Raw genomic sequence first — 7,159 nt, 5'->3', positions numbered from 1 at the left:
GTTCCTAATTCCATACTTTGTAGAATTTTAGTAAACTCTGTAGTAGCTCATGACTTGTGACACCCCAGTTAGGGCTGAGTTGGGTTGGATTTCCGTATTTTATCTATACTTTCCGCTATTGGATATTATTAAACCATGTTTATACTATAATTGTGTTAATTAATTGTCTTAAAAGGATGAATTGGGTTGAATGGCTGGCCTTGTCTTCATGAGAGGCGCCATCACGACCAGGTTCGGGAATTGGGTCGTGACAAGTTGGTATCAGAGCCTAGGTTAATTGGTCTCGCGAGTCATGAGCCGGTTTAGTAGAGTCTCGTGGATCGGTACGGAGACGTCTGTATTTATCCTTGAGAGGCTGCAGAACCTTTAGGAAAACTTCACATTCTTGAATTCTTATCGTGCGTCCTTGATTCAGCTTGAAAAGTAACTCTTACGATTCCTTCCACATGTTCGTATGCGCGAACGAGCACTTAGTATTCGATTTACCTTGATGGCTTGTAATTCCCCTATAGAAGGGTGAGACGTGATCTTGGTGAGTTTGATGTTAGGCCAGTCTAGAGGACTTGAGGTCGGATCTTGCCTATGGCTTGAGCACTGAGGTGCTGATTGTGCGAGCAAGTGTTTTGAACCTTTATGTTCGGTATTGTCCCTATTAGTGGGAATCATGGCTGGATAGCTACGTGAGGAGTATGATAGTACTGCGAGATGTATCTATATGACTTGGAAGTGACGAGGAAGGTCTACTGGATGATAGATGAACTATTGAGTGTATGATTTCCATTGTGATAGGATGTGTAGTCCCAAGTTATGGGTGCGTGAAGAATCTTTTTATGTCTCCTATTTGGAGTGAAGTAAATTTCATGTTACAGTATGAGTTTAGACTCAGGAAGATTAAGTGATTGTGTAATGTGTATGGCAGTGGAAGGTATACAAAAAATATTAACTAAAGGTAAAGCTAGTGGGTAATTGGCTTATGAGGGGAATCTATTTGTCATACTAGTTAGATAAGTCTGGGAGCTGAGATCGCTTCTGTAAATGTATTATGACGAAATCGTTGAGTCAAGGAGACCACCTTGAGGGTCGAAAACATTAAAGAAAGAATATGTTCTTACTCGGTTGAATAGCCCAATAATGGAGGATTGAAAGGTATTTTCTATGTGTTATGATTCAAATAGGTGCAACGCATGTCCATGTATCAATTTTGAAAATATAATACATGTAATATTGAGATTAATGTTGTTGATATATATTGTGATGCTTTGTCAAGTTGTGGACGTGTTGTTAGGATGGTTTTGGTGATTCTCTGGCAGGTGGATAGGCCCAATTACAAAGGAAACTCTGCCAAAATTTTTGAAAAATTTGGGACTTTAGTAAAAAAAATTATCGCCTAAAGAGTGGGCTTAACTGTTGTGTGAGGGAATGCAAAAATTGCAGAAGAGTTAAAATTTCCGATGATTCGTGTTTCCACAAGCTTAGAAGGAGTGAGTTTAATCTCACCATGGTATTACGGCAGCAATAGAGTATATGTGTTGTGATCTATGGCTTCGAGCCAAATTGGGGAGTTTGCTATTGGTTAGCGGATTGTAAGGTTATGTACTATGTTAGTTCTGATTTGATGCATGCTGGTGAATCAGTTCTGGTTGTGGAAATTAGGCCGAGAATGGCACGAGTGAAGGAAAAGTTTTGGCAAGATGTCATGAGATCGGATGAGCAGGAGATAAGTTTCGATGTTTACGGTAAGTTGGAATTGTCTTCAGCGTCACCTAAGATCGGTGTTTTGTAAAAAGGGTTTTGCGTCCCGGTTAATGACTCTTGATCGCTCTTCAGCGTTAGTGCGATCGATGGTTTGGAGGTACGCTCCAGATATTGTTGTGGTAGGTTGTGGGAGTGTGTCCCACGGGAAGATTATATAAGTGTGGCATGTGATCACTTGATTGATTAAAGATGTAAACCAAGTATGAAGTTTGTGATGGTGTCGTTAAATTAAAGATTCATGCCTGGAGGGCACTTGGCATATTGGGTTGTGAACTGGGGAGGATTACCCCGATTGTGATGGTTGTTCTTGTGTGTTATGAGAAAAATGGGAGTTATTATGGACCTTTGAAAGGTTATCAGACTAGTTCAGTGTGATCAGAATCGGCTTGAAGTCGATGGATAGATTTAATGTGAATAATGGCTCTATATCAGGCCAGATGTGTGCATTTTAGTAACGCGATCCTCATGGAGGAGTAGTTAGGTTGATGTTTCATTGTCAGATATTTCGCGTAGTGATACATTGCGCCGTGTGAGTTGTGAGACGACTTGAGAAATTTCTATATGTTGAGAATCTGTGTAGGAATGACGTTATATGAGCATCTTGGCTCTTGAAATTCAGATTGTACATCGCACCTCAGTTGTGCTTGAGTTTTGTAGCTTATAACGCTATATGTCCCTCAGAGATATTATTATGCACTTAGCATGCTTACGACCGATACTCGGTATTTTGTTGTAATGAGCAAATTTGGCTCGATGTGCATCTCCTTATGTAAGATCTATGTGTGGATCGGGTGGCACGCCGCCATGGGTATGTTATCTGGATCGGGTTGCACGCCGCAACAGTGTGATGTTGAGTATAGTTTTCTATATGCTATTTTGTATGCCTTGCTTCCTGTTTTCTAAGGAAAGTCTGTATTAGTGTGTGAGATTGGTAATTCCTTCCAGAGTTTGTTTTCCTTTTGTACCGCGTTCGAATTGGTAGCTTATTGGCATATTGAGGCATCATATGCGACTTTTGATTATGTCTGGGGTGGCTTATTGCCTGAGCAGTTCGTACTGGGTGAGACGAGATCATTGAATTTGAGATTAGTGCAATCTGAGTATATGAAGTAAATTAAGGAGCTAAGACCATGATTTTGCTCAAAATGAGGTGATAGTTCTTGCCAGGAGTATAGAACCAACGAATCGTTGTCTCGACAGTGGTCATGAATTTATGCATACCTCATCCATCATGTCAATATTGTAAGAGTTAGAGCAATACCTATGTACATCATGCAGAACATGAGATGTGTAGCGATTTTCTTCTAGGTGATTAGAGAAAACAAAAGCTTCAGATGATTAGGGCGAATGATCTTCGGATTATTGGGGAAATAGTATTGCTAATTGAAAGTGACTTGAGGAGAGTATATGTCTCATAATAAGGTAATGTTATTAAACTAATGATATTTCGGTAGTATTGCGGCATGTTCTTGTTGGGTCCGCTGATGGTACTGATGAGCTTGAGGTACGGCTCTTTCGTTTGAGTCATTTTTCATTTTTGAGTATGTTCAGGCCGTTTCTTATTGGTGCGTGTATTATGAAAGTTGTGGCTTAGGCCTGTATTGAGGTGTCATATCACCAGAGTGGTATGTTGGATTCAAGGTGATCATTGGGGTCATTGATGAATACGAACGGATTTGATTTCAGCATGTTTGATGGGTAAATATCGAGGTTCGGTTTTTTTTAAAAAAAATTATTACTATAATTGCTATAGGAGAAATGGCCTCATGAATGGTTGATCTGAGCAATGGTTATGATTTATTGCGTGTTTCAATTATCACTGGCAGTATATGAGAGTGTTGGAATGAGACATTGGCTAATAAGAGATTTCTATCGGTATTTGGTTGTCGTGGGCAGCTGTTGTGAATGGAAGTTATTGCTGCATTTGTTTGAGTTATTGGTATATCATACAATTGCACCTAAGGTTGCAGGCATGGTCTATTACAGCTGGTTCAAACTTATTCTAAATGTAGGTGTGAGGTTCTGATCTTGTGTATGATTCCGAAAAGGTGAAATATGGCTCTATGATTTATGGGCTAGACTAGATTGTGTGATCTTAGTTACAACGCGTTATCGGACCCATGTGAGATAGGGTGACGTGGGATCATCCCCAGGTTCATGCTTGATAAGGTCATTTAGCTTTTGGTTGGCTTCTAGGACAAATCTGGGTACGCTCGAGGACGAGCGTTTGTTTAAGTTGGGGAAAATGTGACGACCCAACCCGTCGTCTCATGAGTTGCTGTCTCGTTTGTCCCATTTTCTGCTTCCTCATGTTTCATTATCGGTATTGGGTGCATTAGAATTTATTTGGAGCGATTTTGATAAGAAATGAGACATTTAGTCTCTTTTAAGAAGGTTTAAGTTGGAAAAGTCAACCGGACGTTGACTTATGACTTAGAGGGCTCGGATGTGAATTTCGACGGTTCAGTTAGTTCCGGGAGATGATTTGTGACTTAGGAGCAGGACCGGAAGTAATTTTGGAGGTCCGGTGTTGAATTAGGCTTGAATTGGCGAAGTTAGTATTTTGGCGAATTCCGGTTGATAGGTGAGATTTTGATCCGGGTGTAGGAATGAAATTCCGAGAGTTGCTGTAGCTTCATTGTGTCATTTGGGATATGTGTGCAAAATTTCAGGTCATCCGGACATCGTTTAGTCGGGTTTTTGATCGAATGTGTGTTTTAGAAGTTTTAAAAGAACTTAGGCTTGAATTCGATATAATTTGATGATTTTGGCGTTAGTTGAGGTGTTTTGACGATTGGAACAAGTTTGGATAATGTTTTAAGACATGTTGGTGCTTTTAGTTGAGGTCTCGGGGGCCTCGGGTGTATTTCGGAAGGTTAACGGATCGGTTTAGGCACGAAAAAAATAAAGCTGTTACATTTTTTTATAGCACTGTAAATAGTAGTTATGAACAATGCCCGTGAATAGTGCCGTGAACAGTACCCGTAACAGTATCCGTGAACAGTACCCCATGAACAGTACACTGGGTGAACAGTATTCCGAAAAAATTCTGGGCAGAATGTTTACATTTCATTCGCGAAAAATACCCCATTTCTCCACAATTTTTAGTCATTTTGAGAGCTTTTGGACGGGGATTGAAGGGAGTTTCAACTAAAATCGATTGAAGGTAAGTTTTATGAGTTAAATACATGATTTTATTGAAGAATCAAGCTAGAAATCCATGAAAACATAGCCAAATTATAAGAAATTAGGGCTTGAGATTGAAAATCTAAATTTTGGATTTGAGGGGTCAAATGGACTCCGATTCTTGTGAATTTGGTATGTATAGACTCGTGGCGAGATAAGGAACATTTTGATGTAAAAATTTCTGGATTTCAAGACGTGGGCCCGGGGCTCGGGTTTTGCAAATTTCGCGATTTTTGATATTTTTCGAGTCTTTTCGATTGGGTTATATTCCCTTAGCCTATTGTGATGTATTCGTTGTGGTTTTGGCCAGATTCGACGTGCGAGGAGGTCGATACGAAAGGAAAGGGCATCGCGGAGTAGTATTTGGCCGGCTAGAGGTGAGTAATAGATGTAAATGATGTCCTGAGGGTTTGAAACCTCAGAATTTCACATCGTAACACTATATTGAGGTGACTTGCATGCCAAATAACGGGCGTGGGGTAGAGCACCATTGGGGATTGTGACTTGGTCCATCCCGAGAGATATTTTACTATATTTTTGGTTGAGACGTATACTTTATTATTGTGAATTGGGCTTGTTGCCATGCTTGGGGCCTTGTGCCTACCTGTAGAACCTTTAGGGGATTTTTGAATGGTTTTCCTCACTTATTTTGTTAAAGAATTTATATCCTCAGTCATGTTTCCAATTGTAGGCTTCTTGCCAATTATTTGAATCCTTCAGAGATTGATATCACTACTTTCGCATATTTTGCATATCATTTGACTTCAGTCCAAGGTTTTAATACTGTTTTTCAAACTCAGCCATCTTTCTAAGATTTGAAAACTTAAATGATATTTCTAAATGATATTTTGGGTTGAGAACTACTGTTTTACAAATGCCCAAGGGGCTTATGATGATTTCTGGATTGAGCATGGATCGGGTTATGCGCCGCAGCAGTGTTATATTGATATTGAGGCTGAGAGCCTGGTTGATTACATTGATATTGAGGCGGAGGGCCTGGTTGATTACATTGATATTGAGGCCGAGAGCCTGGGTGATTATACTGATATTGATATGAAGCCGAGGGCCTAGATTTGATGCCATGAGATGGCTTGATATTGCGCTTGGGCTGTAGGAGCCCCTCCGGAGTCTGTACACACCCCCGGTGAGCGCCGTCGACGATAAATAAATATGGATGGCTCGGGCTGCATGCCGCAGTGGGTACCAGAGGGTACCATCATAAGCATTGCATTGAACTCATGCATTTATTCTTTATCTGTATTATCTGCCATAATAATTATGTGCTCTTATTTCATTGACTGGTTGCTTTATACTATTCTGAGCCTGATGGGCTGATACTGTTCTGAGATACTGAGCCCGAGGGGCAGATTTCGACTTATTATTTTGATACTGAGACCGAGGGGCAGATTTCTAATTATTATTTTGATACTGAGCCCGAGGGGCATATTTCTACTTATTATTTTGATACTGAGCTCGAGGGGCAGATTTCTAGTTATTATTTTGATACTAAGCCCGAGGGGTAGATTTCTACTTGTTGTTTTGATATTGAGCCCGAGGGGCAGATTTCTACTCGTCATTTTACTGTCAAATTACCTGTTTTACTGGTTTAAAAGAAATTTCACATGATGTTTCAATGAATTGTTATTTTAAATGATTTCACTGCTTTTGTATAGAATGTTGTGTGCCTTAACGTGTTTTCTTACCTTCAGTCATTATTTATATTTATTACTCACTGGGCCAGAGTACTCACATTACTCCCTGCACCATGTGTGCAGGTACAGGTATTCCTGAGGCATAGAGCTAGTTTTCTGCTGTTCTATTTTCATCGGAGTTATCGAGGCAGCTGCATGGCATTCGCAGACCCGTTTTCTCCCTTATCTTATGTTATTTATGATATCTTCAGACTTTGTTCCTAATTTCATACTTTGTAGAATTTTAGTAAACTCTGTAGTAGCTCATGACTTGTGACACCTCGGTTAGGGCTGAGTTGGGTTGGATTTCCGTATTTTATCTATACTTTCCGCTATTGGATATTATTAAACCATGTTTATACTATAATTGTGTTAATTAATTGTCTTAAAAGGATGAATTGGGTTGAATGGCTGGCCTTGTTTTCATGAGAGGCGCCATCACAACTAGGTTCGGGAATTGGGTCGTGACACCTGCTCTGGAGTGCGCGTAGCAAGAGTCTGAGCCCCTCCTCCAGCTTGAGAAGTGG

This window comes from Nicotiana sylvestris, chromosome 1 (genome assembly GCF_000393655.2).
Source record: "Nicotiana sylvestris chromosome 1, ASM39365v2, whole genome shotgun sequence".
NCBI classification, from domain to species: domain Eukaryota; kingdom Viridiplantae; phylum Streptophyta; class Magnoliopsida; order Solanales; family Solanaceae; genus Nicotiana; species Nicotiana sylvestris.
The sequence above is the reverse complement of the archived record's forward strand: the minus strand, read 5'-3'. Positions refer to the sequence as shown.